This window comes from Anomaloglossus baeobatrachus, chromosome 1 (assembly GCF_048569485.1).
Source record: "Anomaloglossus baeobatrachus isolate aAnoBae1 chromosome 1, aAnoBae1.hap1, whole genome shotgun sequence".
NCBI lineage: Eukaryota > Metazoa > Chordata > Amphibia > Anura > Aromobatidae > Anomaloglossus > Anomaloglossus baeobatrachus.
Window position 1 is genome coordinate 549375214 of NC_134353.1, and position 15134 is coordinate 549390347.

Consider the following 15134-nt stretch of genomic DNA (forward strand, 5'->3'; position numbering starts at 1 on the left):
CACTGCAAAATTGGCAGTTTTTCTGATTTTTCTGTTTATAGGTATTTTTGAGTAAAGTGTAAATTATTTTTTTTCTATGAACTGCCAAAATCTCCGAATTTCCAAGCAATAAACTTTGTGTGCAAAGCAGTAATCAAACCAAAAGGTGGCTACTTTGAAGAACCTAGAATATAAGACATATTTTCAGTAGTTTCACACTTTTTTGTTAAGTATTTCATTCCACATGTGTTAATCCATAGGTTTGATGCTTTCAATGTGAATCTACAATTTTTAGAGTCATGAAAAAAATGAAAACTATTTGAATGAGAAGAAGGTGTGTCCAAACTTTTGGTCTGTATTGTACAAGAAACCAAACACAGAACCAAATGGAATATGCAGAAACACTCTTAAGTGCAAATCCAGCAATTAAGCACAGAAACAGTAAACTTACAGTATCTGGAGTGGATTCAGGCACCAAATAAATGGGAAAATCAGAAGGGAAAACTCCCAGCCATCTTCAGAAGCAGGCAGGAACATCTATCACCAGCCACCGCCAAGCACACAATGCTCTTCTAAATAAACTAGGCTGATCTGCAATAGGATTTCCTGGATTCCCAATTAATTCCATCACCTGTCTGAATCACAGATTCCAACTCAGCTCCATTACCATTCCTGGTCACCAGAGGGAGCTCCACACCAGTATCCACTTGGATGACAGTCACAACAGGTGGGTGTCCCAGATGCTCAATGACAAGCTGAGATCTAATCTGCGCACGCACCATCTCTGGGTGCCATTTTCCTTACGTCCGCTGCTGGAGATCAGTGTGCTGGAGGCAGCAAATGCACAGATTTGATATTGAACAGAGAGCTCTATATGCACACGTGCTAACTCTGGGCACCATGATTTGAAAACCGCACTGTCATTTTCAGGATGGCCACTGCCTTACCACCCACATCACAGCACCCCCAGCACAGCTCCTGCATCATTGCTCCTGCCTCCTGTGACCATTCTCCACCATCTCCCGGTAAGCTACATTGGAATTATAAGACGCACCTCTCATTTTCCTACCAAACTTTTGGGAGGAAAAGTGCGTCTTATAATCTGAAGAATACTGTATGTCTCTGCTCAGATAGTGCAAGTGCAACGGAAACTATCCGACAGGTTTGCATTAAAAGGGGCATTCTGGGCAGGGAAGAATTTTTGCAGTTCATCTGACTGCAGCTTGCTGAATGCTAACGGCGTGCAATATTCCTTCTGGGGAGGTTGTTATGTAATTTTCACCTTTGCAGTCATGTAATAGAACATTAGGTGCATTAAGAGATGAAGGCATAGAATCTACTCAGCATGTGATCACAAGTATGCAAATCACATATAATTGATGTAATGATGGCCCTTGAAAGCAAACGGAGTGCAATTCTGACAATGAGCATATTGCATACCGTTAGGATTTGGCAGGCTGCAGTTAGATATACTGACTGCAGAAATCCATGACTGACCAAGAATGCAACTTTACAACTCACCACAGCTGATGCAAGTGTAATAGAAAGCCCAGCTCACCTTGCAAATATCCAACTTCTGCTCAAAGCTTGGACAGGGGCTCCACCATGGCCTGAATTCAGCATAGAAAGTAAAGGATGTCCGGCTCAATGAACAGGTTATTCAATATTTGACTATTAATACATGGGACATTACATTAATTTATAAAATGGCTATGATAGCATATGTATCCTTGATTTGATGCAGATGTTACATAGTGTTTTTATAAATGAATGTAATGTCCCATGTATTAATATTCAAAAAATAAAGAAGCTGTTCATTAAGTCGGACATCATTTACCTTTACAGCTGATGCAACTATAGAATTTAGGATAATTTATTGTATTTCTTCACTTAGCACTAATATCTTTGAGTGGTGAATAACCAGAGGAAACCCATGGAAACATGGGGAGAATGTATGAACCCTACACAGATGTTGTTGTTGGATCATATTCTATCCCAGAACTCCAAGATGACAAGGTTGTATTAGTAGCTGCTTTTTATGCCTTTATAGCAGGCCAAACGGTGGGGTGTAGTGAAAGCTCAGGAACATAATCCATTACCTATAACAATAGTGCTAAAAAACAGAAGCGCTGATAGGGTTTTACCAGATAAGTACAGGTTAGTATATAGATAAATACACTCACCAAAAATGGTTGTGAAGGGTCACAACCACCGTAGATAGCATAGGATAATGGCGGCTGCCGCGGCCCCACGTGCAGAAGTCTTCAGTGTAGGAGGAGAAAAAGGGGTTAAACCCGCGCAATCCGCCAAATAAGATGTAGAGATGTTGATAGTTTAATCACTCTTTTATTCCATAGGTCTACGCGTTTCAAGGTGCAGGGACCTCTTCCTCAGGACCAGAAAATCAACATTATACTCAGGCACTCGAGTTGTGCTCATCCAATCATCGAGGAACGTATACAGTGTATCCGAATAGAGTATAGAAAGGCAAAAACAAAAACCTCAAATTCGCTTAAAAATATTCTTTAATGATATATATTAAAAAATTTTTTCAAAACACCCAATGTAATAAACACACGAGGACCAATAAAAGGGGTGGGGGGGGAGGAGCTTTGATATATGGGATCCCTATAGAGCCCTATGGGATCTAGCTCCTACCTACCAATGGAGTGTTTTACGCCGTAACTGTTTTGGGCGCCCCCGCTCCACGTCGGCTTTCCCTCAAAATGGCCCTAACAGCTAGTGAATTAAAATAATAATTACACTCTAAATGGCCAAGTAGTGATATTAAATTATGCTGGATATAATACAAAAGTTAATATCCTCCAAAATGGGAGGTTTAACAAAAAAGACAAAAAAAACTCATGTGCCAAGCCTCAAAAAAAAGTAATAGACAAATTTTGGGCAACCAGTATGGCACAAAAAGGTCCTTCAAACAAATATGTAGTGAAGGATATGAATGAGGAAAATACCATTTTTTATATATATATATACATTCCATCACTCAATATCCTTCCCCCTCACATAACCTGGCCATTGTTCATGGACAAACTTCATACATAAACTTGCCAACAGGACAGTGCACACTTTAGATATATAATGCAGTGCCCTCAAGCAGTCACAGAAATAGTTTATGAGCAGAGTTAAACATAGTATTAATCACAGTCAGGGAAAGCGATATAAATTAATTACTTCCCTGAAAGAAGTTGCTCTGCAGTGCCTCAGTGCCTCATTGCAATACTGGTTGCCCAAAATTTGTCTATTACTTTTTTTGAGGCTTGGCACATGAGGTTTTTTTGTCTTTTTTGTTAAACCTCCCATTTTGGAGGATATTAACTTTTGTATTATATCCAGCATAATTTAATATCACTACTTGGCCATTTAGAGTGTAATTATTATTTTAATTCACTAGCTGTTAGGGCCATTTTGAGGGAAAGCCGACGTGGAGCGGGGGCGCCCAAAACAGTTACGGCGTAAAACACTCCGTTGGTAGGTAGGAGCTAGATCCCATAGGGCTCTATAGGGATCCCATATATCAAAGCTCCTCCCCCCACCCCTTTTATTGGTCCTCGTGTGTTTATTACATTGGGTGTTTTAAAAAAATTTTTTAATATATATCATTAAAGAATATTTTTAAGCGAATTTGAGGTTTTTGTTTTTGCCTTGCTCATCCAATCATCCACCTGCTCTTTAGAAGTACCGAGCAATCGAGCATGGTAGTGCTCGCTCATCAATAATTATCATCAATATTCTCATTGGGGCTCACAATCTAAATTCCTATTTGTATGCCCTTGGAGTGTGTGAGAAAACCAGAGAATGCAGCCTACACAAACACAGGGAGCACATACAAACTCATTGCAGATGTTGTTCTTGGTGGGATTTGAACCCAGGACCCAAGTTCAGTAAAGCAACAGTGCTAATCACTGAGCCACTATGCTAAGTTAAAGGGAACCTGTCAGGTGCAATATGCACACAGAACCACAAGCAGTTCTGAGTGCATATTTCCAATCCCTGCATAACTATTCCTGCATCTAGTAGCACAGATAGATCTTTAGAACAAGTATTTAAAAAGATCTTTAGAACAAGTATTTAAAGATCCTTTACGATATCCTAATAGGTGCAGGGTCTAGTCTCAGGGGCGTTAGTTCCTCCACTCATTTCCTCCTCTTAGCATGTTAGTACACCCACAGGGGTGTACTAACATGCTATTCAAAGACCATTGCCTAGCGTCATCAGTGGTGACGTGTGTAACTGTGTACGCTGTCACCGCTGATCAAAATGCCTGCACTTCCGGTCATGTGCAGTATGAAGCCAGGTGTATGCGTCCCGGCTTCAGTGAGGTCTAGTGCACATGACCAAAAATGCCGGGACTTGTGATCAGTGGTGACAGCAGACACGTATACGTGCGTCACCGCTGATGACGTTGCATTGGCATGCCAACATGCTAAGATGACAGAATGAGCGCAGGAACTAATGCCCTTGCGACTAGTCGCTGACCTCATTAGCATATGATATAAGATCTTTAGAAATACTTTTTCTAAAGATCTCTTTATCTATGCTAGTGTATACAGGGACGGTTATGCAGGGATTAGCAATATACACCCAGAACTGCTTGTGCTTCTGAGTGCATGTTGCACCTGACAGGTTCCCTTTAAGTTATCATATATTATTTTTTTTTAAAAAGAAATCTCATGTGATGCATTTCAAAAGGGGACTAAAATTGTGCCATGGTTTGTCCTTGAGCTGAAGCAAAAATTCTCTGTGTAGCTCATTATAAAGGGTCGGGTTTTTTATTACTATCTCTTAATCTGGCCATCAATACAACATTTTTGTTGCTAAAAAACAACTGAAAATTCTATCTGATCTGAAGCCTACTCATCTGCCCTCTGGTCCCCGGAGCAAAGAAGGATAAGGCAGGATGGATTTTAGACTTCATCTTCCCATGGGATAAAAAAAAATGCAAAGGAAGCAGTGTGGCAGCAGTTTATTTCTAAAACAAAAGCTGATCCCGGGAAGTTGGGGGGGCAGACTGACATACCCCTATACTGTAAGGAGAGGAATAGTCTGCATTCATGTGCAGGGTACTTAGAGACCTTACTGCAGACATGCTGTGCACAATCATACAGCACTGAAGCAGGCAGCAGAGATTAGGGAACTGTCCATGGTGCTGAAACATCGCATCACTATAGTTCTGGGGTGCAGGTTGCAGTCATACACAGGTCTGGAGAAGAAAACCAAATTTACCTACAGATTAATGCCAGAGAAGCAGTGCTGCAACACATTCTAGTTACTATATGGACAGAAAAAGGAATCCATAGGATGATGTCCCAGCCATACGTGTAAGCAGCAGTAACTTGTGTCCTTATGGCACTGCAGAATGTGGCGGTGGACATTGTAGGATGGTCCATTGCCTGCTAGTGCCCAGTACAATGGGGTGAACATGTGCTTCTAAATGCAGCCCAGACAAGCTGGAGACCAGTGTAAGATCACTCAGCAGCTTCTATGTGCACTACAGGACATGTGAGGGCGTTCTTGAAGTTTGCACAAAGGACACGAGGGAGGATAGATTGTAATGCGATGATTAATGATTCATGGGGGTTGAAGGACATGTACGATCAGCATTTTAGCAGGACCTCAGATAGCTGAAAAGCCTCAGACCTACGCCTCTTCTAGAAAGATTCCCTGGAAGTAATGCTGACATGGTGTGATGAGAGCAGCCAGCGAGCTTCCCTTCTCCCTCCATCCTCCCAATCCTGGTGGGACACGCAGGCTTGCAGATACAGGTCACATCCAGAAGTGAGGATGTGTATCCCTGCAGCCTAGCAGCTGAGTGACCTTGTGAAGTCCTTGGCTCCTGGAAGCCTTCTCCATAGGTAATGTACAGCGCTGTTGCAGATGATGCCCGGGTCCGCCCCCCGCTGCTCATCCTGGGTGTGTGCTCCATGGAGGGCGTGCTCAATGCTCACCAACAGGAGCTGAGCTGGAGGCTGCGAGCGCAGAGCGCCAGTATCCTGGGCAGGTGTAGAGCACGGAGCCGGCTGCACGGGCTGCTCACGGGGCGCTCCTTCTCATAGGCATCTCCGCGCTGCTCCACCTCACTCTCCCCAAGCCCCACTCCCCTTTTCTTATTTTAGATCACCGACCTCCCCACCTTTTGCTGGAAATCTCTCCCCTCCCCATTTTTCCGGGACCTGGAGCATGCAGCAGATATCTGTAATTAAAAGCTCGCAGTAATAAGGGGAGAATAAGCAGGCAGCGTTGTGACGCCTCACCCACCCTTTCTTTGTTTGCTTCCTTAGTTTAGCCTGTGGCAGTGAGAACACACGGAGCTGCGCTCTTTTTTCTAGCACTTTATTTTTCTACAGTCCCTTTTTCTATGGTTTGATGTAAAGTAGCATCATCACTGCAGCCAGTACCTAAAGAAGAGCCAAGCGTGAGGCGAGACCTGCTACATTTCCATCCATTAGGGGAGACAGCATCCTTCACAGGCTGACAGCGAAAGGTAAGTTGATGAATTCAGCCTGTATCAGAGGAGTGCATGATATCAGAGATTGCTGTATGTAGTAGCCAGCACACTAATGGTAGCAGCTGGCACACTAATGGTAGCAGCCGGTACACCAAGGGGAGCAGCCACAACAGGAATGGTAGCAGCCGGCACACGAATGGTAGCAGCCGGCACACGAATGGTAGCAGCCGGCACACGAATGGTAGCAGCCGGCACACGAATGGTAGCAGCCGGCACGCGCACCAATGGGAGCAGCCGGCACGCGCACCAATGGGAGCAGCCGGCACGCGCACCAATGGGAGCAGCCCGTACGCGCACCAATGGGAGCAGCCCGTACGCGCACCAATGGGAGCAGCCCGTACGCGCACCAATGGGAGCAGCCCGTACGCGCACCAATGGGAGCAGCCCGTACGCGCACCAATGGGAGCAGCCCGTACGCGCACCAATGGTAGCAGCCAGTACACGCACCAATGGTAGCAGCCAGTACGCGCACCAATGGTAGCAGCCAGTACGCGCACCAATGGTAGCAGCCAGTACGCGCACCAATGGTAGCAGCCAGTACGCGCACCAATGGTAGCAGCCAGTACGCGCACCAATGGTAGCAGCCAGTACGCGCACCAATGGTAGCAGTCAACACACGCACCAATGGTAGCAGTCAACAAGTGCACCAATGGTAGCAGTCAACAAGTGCACCAATGGTAGCAGTCAACACACGCACCAATGGTAGCAGTCAACACACGCACCAATGGTAGCAGTCAACACGCGCACCAATGGTAGCAGTCAACACGCGCACCAATGGTAGCAGTCAACACGCGCACCAATGGTAGCAGTCAACACGCGCACCAATGGTAGCAGTCAACAAGCGCACCAATGGTAGCAGTCAACACGCGCACCAATGGTAGCAGTCAACACGCGCACCAATGGTAGCAGTCAACAAGCGCACCAATGGTAGCAGTCAACAAGCGCACCAATGGTAGCAGTCAACAAGCGCACCAATGGTAGCAGTCAACAAGCGCACCAATGGTAGCAGTCAACAAGCGCACCAATGGTAGCAGTCAACACGCGCACCAATGGTAGCAGTCAACACGCGCACCAATGGTAGCAGTCAACACGCGCACCAATGGTAGCAGTCAACACGCGCACCAATGGGAGCAGCCAGCATGCACACCAATGGGAGCAGCCAGCATGCACACCAATGGGAGCAGCCAGCATGCACACCAATGGGAGCAGCCAGCACACTAACGGTAGAAGCTGGCTTGTTAACTGTAGCAGCCAGCGCGCTAACGGTAATAGCCAACACGCAAATGATAGCGGCCAGCACATTACCGATTGCAGCTAGCAATGGCTTCTTTTCATTTTGTACAGCACAGTAATAGAAGTGTGAAGTGAACTTCACTCGGTAATCGGCTACTTTGTTCTGATTAGATGTATGTAGACTTGCACATTGAGCTCTTATTTTAGGAAGCATCATGCCTAAGCCTATAGATCCGTGGCTGCAATGCTTCCTCCGAATATTCTCATCACAGGCACTGTCCATCTCATCTACTGTAATGTCAGGTAGCAGTGAATCCCAGCGCCTGCACATCTGCACACATAGTGGGAGCGGCCAGAAATCAGCAACAATCTAATCACAACTTTCCACTTTTTTTTTTGGCTTTACTTGCACTTTTCCCAAATATCAGAATGTAGATCCAGCAAGAAGGGATCAAGATCTCCAGCTTTATATTGCAGGGGTCATGTTTTATGAAGCTGGGCGGTAATTAATTCAGGCTAGGGTTCCATGATTATCGGTGCGGTGGTGAGAGGTTAAGGGTATGTGCGCACGTTGCTTTTTACCTGCTTTTTACCTGCTTTTTCTTCTGCGCTGTTTAATGCCAAAATGGATGTGTTCTTCTATTCAAGCAAAGTCTATGGGAATTTTGGTTTCTTGTTCACACTATGTTGTTCAAAATGCTGCCTTTTTGTGGCAGAACTTTGGTCAAAAACTCAGCTTTGCAGTGCAAAACCCAAATGGCAAAAACAATTGACATGTTGCTTCTTTGAAAAGCTGAGTTTTTGACCAAAGTTCTGCCACAAAAAGGCAGCATTTTGAACAACATAGTGTGAACAAGAAACCCAAATTCCCATAGACTTTGCTTGAATAGAAGAACACATCCATTCTGGCATTAAACAGCGCAGAAGAAAAAGCAGCAAAAAAGCAGGTAAAAAGCAGGTAAAAAGCAACGTGCGCACATACCCTAAGACCTTCTATTTAGACCCCATGTAGTTGTGTATGACTGGTCTATCAGCTGTCTGATATATGTAGGTGCCTCACAGCTGCCATTTGACCCCCCCCCCCCCCCCCGGTTTTGTTTTTACATTACATAGACATGCACTATACTATCTTAGCTTAAAGAAAAAAAAAATGTATATAACTAACATTTTCTGAGCCGCAGTGCAACAGAGTATAGCATGTGTGTAATATATATATATATATATATATATATATATATACATACACATATATACATACACACATATATATATATACCACACGTGTGTGTGTGTGTGTGTGTGTGTATATATATATATAATGTACTTTTTTGAGCCAAGTTGCAACTCTAGGAAGACTTATATACTGTATATATAGAATGTATATATTCTATGTGATCTTATTTTTTAATATACGCTATTTTTTGCCAGTTTGCGACTAATATGCATATAGATATATTTATTTTAGCCAAAATGTAAACTCTGTGCTTGACAAATGGCCCCAATGTGGGTTGCCTGATTCCAGTCACCCCAGCCTAATACGCCCTATCAGGTCTGGTCAGCTGCCTACTACAATTAGCAGTGAATGGAATTGCTGGGACGAGGCTATTCCATAGTGTGCACCTGAGCACGCACTGTCTCCTCTGGGCGGACATTATGTCACCCACACACAGCCATCACTCAGTAGCCGCAGACCAGTGTATATGACTGACCGAGTCTGAACACAACCAGGCATTCTGTGCAGTAACGACCAACCTATGGTGCACGCAGGTGTATGGGAGCCAGCAGGAGCCACCTCAGCGCAGGGCTGCTCTGCGCTCAATCACGGCCACCTGCGCTCTCACACGTCCGTCCTAGCCCTCCCGCTACTCTGCCAGGGTAACGTTCTATTCGCCCCGCCTCTGTGACGTCACAGCGGGAAGCTATATCTTGCCCTCGCGGGCGGCGACCGCTCGCTAACAGTTGTGTGGCCGCGCGGGCTGAGGCTGCACTCGGTTCCCCCGATTCTGTCCGGCGCCGGTTTACTGGCGACCTGCACTGCAGTGGAGGAAAGTGGTTTCTCGTCTGGTGCGCGCCCTTCCAACACGCCCCGGATGCTGAACCGGCAAGGTCCCCCCCGAACAGCTTAGACACGTGAGTGTGCAAGAAAAGGCGGGAATTGCGCTGGAATGTGGACCGTTATATAACCTGACGGGTGCTTGTTTGCACAGCATTGCGGGGACTCGCAGCGGGAACTTTCTTCACGGGGCTCCTACTTGCCACCTTTTATTTGTGTGTAGGGGGCGGCACATGCACCATTAGAATAGCGGGAGTGCGGTTACCTCATCCCCGCCGTGCCTCCCCCACACCTAAGCTCCACCATACCCCCCCAACACCACCAAACCCACACTGTGCCTCACCCTAAGCTTCACACTGCCTTATCCCCCCACTAAACCCACACTGTGCCTCACCCACACCCTAAGCTCCACCATACCGCCCCAACACCACCAACCCCACACTGTGCCACACCCTAAGCTTCACACTGCCTTATCCCCCCCACTAAACCCACACTGTGCCTCACCCACACCCTAAGCTCCACCATACCTCCCCAACACCACCAAACCCACACTGTGCCTCACCCTAAGCTTCACACTGCCTTATCCCCCCACTAAACCCACACTGTGCCTCACCCACACCCTAAGCTCCACCATACCGCCCCAACACCACCAACCCCACACTGTGCCTCACCCACACCCTAAGCTCCACCATACCGCCCCAACACCACCAACCCCACACTGTGCCTCACCCTAAGCTTCACACTGCCTTATCCCCCCCACTAAACCCACACTGTGCCACACCCTAAGCATTGCAGTGCCTCACCACAAAACCCACACCCTAAGCCTCACTGCCTCACCCTAGGCATTGCAGTGCCTCACCACCAAACCCACACCCTAAGCCTCACTGCCTCACCCTAGGCATTGCAGTGCCTCACCACCAAACCCACACCCTAAGCCTCACTGCCTCACCCACACCACCAAACCCACACCCTAAGCCTCACTGCCTCACCCTAAGCATTGCAGTGCCTCACCACCAAACCCACACCCTAAGCCTCACTGCCTCACCCACACCCTAAGCATTGCAGTGCCTCACCACCAAACCCACACCCTAAGCCTCACTGCCTCACCCACACCACCAAACCCACACCCTAAGCCTCACTGCCTCACCCACACCACCAAACCTACACCCTAAGGCTGCTTTCACACCCCTGGTTTTAGCAGAGCCGGCTAATCCGGCTCTAAGGCTATGTGCGCACGTTGCGTAAAAACATGCAGTTACGCTGCGCTTTGTAGCGCAGCGTAACTGCATGCGTCCTGCGGCCCCTGCACAGTCTATGGAGATTGTGCAGGGGCCGTGCGCACGTGGCGTCTAAGAGCGCAGCGCTTCGGCCACTGCCGAAGCGCTGCGCAAAAAGAAGTGACATGTCACTTCTTTCCTGCGCTTTGCCGGCAGCTCCTGCTCTGTCTATGGCAGGAGCTGCAGGCAGAGCGCATGGAATCGGCGCTCACTACGGACATTTCTGCAGCGATCTAAAGCGCACATGTGCTCTTCAGATCGCTGCAGAAATATCTGCAGGGCTAGTACGCAACGTGCGCACATAGCCTAAAACCTATGCAACGGATGCGGCGACAATACCGCATCCTTTGCATACATTTTTTACATGCGTCCCATCCGGTTTTTGCCGCTTGCGGCAGGCTGAGCATGCGCGGTGGAAAAATGCATGCGGCAGCCAGATGCGTTTTTTGCTGCATGCGGCGTCCATAGGCATGCATTGCAAATCGCGCCGGATGCGGCGCGATGCGGGTTTTTTTTGCCGGACTAAAAAACGTGCCAGGCAACGTTCCATCCGGCCGCCACATCTGCCGCATGTGGCAAAAACTGGACCGAGCGCAAGCCCATGCTGCACAATATGGCACTAATGTAAGTCTATGCAAAAAACCGCAGCCGGCAGCAAAAAAAGTTGCGTTTTTTCTGCAAAGCGCCGATTGTGCCGCTCAGGAAAAAACAGATGTGAAAGCAGCCTTAGCCTCACTGCCTCACCCACACCACCAAACCCACACCCTAAGCTTCACTGCACCCTCACTCACACCACCAAACCCACACCCTAAGCCTCACTGCACCCACACCACCAAACCCACACCCTAAGCTTCACTGCACCCACACCACCAAACCCACACCCTAAGCTTCACTGCACCCACACCACCAAACCCACACCCCAAGCCTCACTGTGCCTCACCCACACCACCAAACCCACACCCTAAGCTTCACTGCCTCACCCACACCACCAAACCCACACCCTAAGCCTCACTGCACCCACACCACCAAACCCACACCCTAAGCCTCACTGCACCCACACCACCAAACCCACACCCCAAGCCTCACTGTGCCTCACCCACACCACCAAACCCACACCCCAAGCCTCACTGTGCCTCACCCACACCACCAAACCCACACCCTAAGCCTCACTGCACCCACACCACCAAACCCACACCCCAAGCCTCACTGTGCCTCACCCACACCACCAAACCCACACCCCAAGCCTCACTGTGCCTCACCCACACCACCAAACCCACACCCTAAGCCTCACTGCACCCACACCACCAAACCCACACCCCAAGCCTCAGTGCCTCACCCACACCACCTAAGCCTCCCAGTGCCTCACCCACACCACCAAACCCACACCCTAAGCCTCCCAGTGCCTCACCCACTACACCAAATCTACACCCTAAGCCTCACTGTGCCTCACCCACACCACCAAACCCACACCCTAAGCCTCCCAGTGCCTCACCCACACCACCAAACCTACACCCTAAAGCTATGTGCGCACACAGCGTTTTTTGATGCTGCGTTTATGCATTTTTGGCCGCAAAAATGCACCCGCGGCTGTGTTTTGTTGCTTTTATCCAATGCATTGCATGGGTGAAAAAACCAGTAAAACAGCTAAAACAAAGGTGTGTGGACAGCAAAAATGAAAACTCGTAGACTTTGCTGGGGAAGCAAAATCATGCAGTTCTGAGCCCAAAACCGCACCTGAAAAATGCTCAGTGCACACACAGCCTAAGCCTCACCGTGCCTTACCCGCACCATCAAACCCTCACCCACACCACCAAACCTACACCCTAAGCCTCACTGTGCCTCACCCACACCCTAAGCCTATCTCACCTGCACCACCAAACCCACACCCTAAGCCTCACTGTGCCTCGCCCGCACCAGCAAACCTACACCCTAAGCCTCACCCGCACCAGCAAACCTACACCCTAAGCCTCACCCGCACCTCCAAACCCACACCCTAAGCCTCACTGTGATTCACCCGCACCACCAAACCCACACCCTAAGCCTCACTACCTCACCCACACACTAAGCCTGTCTCACCCGCACCACCAAACCTACACCCTAAGCCTCACCCGCACCTCCAAACCCACACCCTAAGCCGCACTGTGCCTCAACCACACCCTAAGCCTAACCGTGCCCAGCCCACGCCGTGCTAAACACCCACGCTGTGCCAAATCCACACCCTCAGCAATATTGTCAATCCCACACCCTAAGCCCCACCGCGCCTCACCCACCTAATCCCCCCACCCATGCTACACTCATGCCCCAAGCCCTCAGCATACCGAACCACGTCTTAAGCCCTGACTTGCTACATCCTAAGCCCTGCTGTGCCTCTCCCCCCAAGCACAAACCACATCCTAAGCCCCGGACCCTGATATCCATGCTCACTGTTTGCTGAGGTATAAAATGGATTCCTTCGATATATGGGGTTTTCATTAAAGGAGTTGTCCGACAAATTCCAAAAAATGTTTTAAGCTAATCTGTGCTGTATTGTCATAAAACACCCCTACATTCTTTTGTTTTCTAACTTTTGTTCCTCTTGAATTAGGACTTTATTCTTGCAGGCACTTTATTTACCTTCAGCTCAACCAAACTTCCCTTTTGTTTCCTTGGTTGGCAAACCTGTCAGAGCTGGCACCTCCCAGCCTCACTGTCCAGCCCCGCCCTCTGCACACATTGGCTGTCAGTAAGCTGCCCAGCACAAACCTCTAGCAGAGCACAATATGGGCACATATAATGTAGCCTTGTGCCCATCCTATAGTAATGCCCCGATTTCTAATATGCCCCCAATTTCTAATATGCCTCATCCTTGTGCCCATCCTATAGTATTGTGCCCCATCCTTGTGCCCATCCTGCTCTTCCTATAGTAATGGCCCCTTTCCTGGTCCTCTTCCATCGTGTAGAATTGTCCCCTATTCTGCCATGCTTCACACATGCAAAAAACAAAGACAAATCCTTCTCACCTGTCCTTGTTCCCTTGGTGCTCTGCTTCTAACAACACGTTATATCAGAGGAAAGATTCCCGGGTGCTGCGCAGGACGCACTCTATTCAGCTTCTCCAGTGATCAGCTGTTTCCTCTGATTGGCTGGCAGCTGATCATTGCAGTAGCTGTATACAGAGCTCCCATCTGAGCAGTGCCGGGGAATCTGTCCTCTGATATAAAGCGCTGATTGCATCGGCAACGGAGGAGATGGGGAGATAAATCCCTCCCCTCCGCAGGGCCGGCACCCCCCTCCGCAGGACCGGCGGAGCGTGAGCCGAGTATCATGCGAGCAGTCTCATATAATCCTTGTGTGGCCTCAGCCTGAAGCACTGACTGCATAGCCTCAGCACAGGCAGCGATCAGCAATGGGGCCACTGCCTGCGTGCTGCAAGAAGGATCAGGGGCTGCATGCAGCATACCGGCAGCGTCTTAAATCACTGCACTACAGAATGTGTGGGAGGGCGCGGGGGTAAGTGGGCGGGAACTTCACGCATGGTACCTGACCAGCAGGGCGGCAACATGAAGTGGTTGTGAAGCCCGTCAACAAGGTCCTGTCCCTGTCGACGTGACGCCACAGGAAGCAGCAAAATCTCGGTAGGAGCGGTCACATGACCGCTCTGAGCCAGGGGAAGAGGGGCTGACAGCAGAGCAGGTAGGTAGTTACTATCTACTTACCTGCCCCAATTTCGCCCCATAGTGAAATTACAAAAAAGGCAAAATAAGCTGGATAACCCCTTTTAAATGGTAGTTAGTCCTACTAGTGCCATGTTCACATTGAGGTTTTGTCAGTGTGAGTGGAAACTCCAAAATAATCCTCAAACTTTTGGATCTTATGTCAAATCCATTTTGTTGCACATGTGAGCAAGTTCTAAAAAAAAAACTGAGGGGAAAGAGTACATTCACTTTGAAAATCCTCAGTGAAACTCCCCAAACTAGACACTGATCAAAAACCTACAAAAAAATGCTCCTGGAAAAATAAAATCTTGACTCTTAAGCCATGTGCACACGTTGCATTTTTGCCACTTTTTTCATGCCCTTTTTCTTGT

At 48.2% G+C, this 15134-nt stretch overlaps 1 protein-coding gene across 8 annotated transcripts in view; it reads left to right on the forward strand.

Annotated features, from left to right (window-relative positions):
• Positions 1–5616: 5616 nt before the first annotated feature.
• ELAVL2 (ELAV like RNA binding protein 2) overlaps positions 5617–15134 on the forward strand; it is a 261383-nt gene continuing 251865 nt past the window's right edge. For 3 of the 8 annotated variants that reach the window (XM_075316772.1, XM_075316784.1, XM_075316763.1), the window contains exon 1: positions 5626–6481. The gene's annotated coding sequence lies outside the window, so the exon portion shown is untranslated. Of the gene's footprint in view, positions 6482–15134 lie in introns of all 8 variants that reach the window. The other 5 variants (XM_075316739.1, XM_075316748.1, XM_075316754.1 and 2 more) reach the window with 4 other exon arrangements.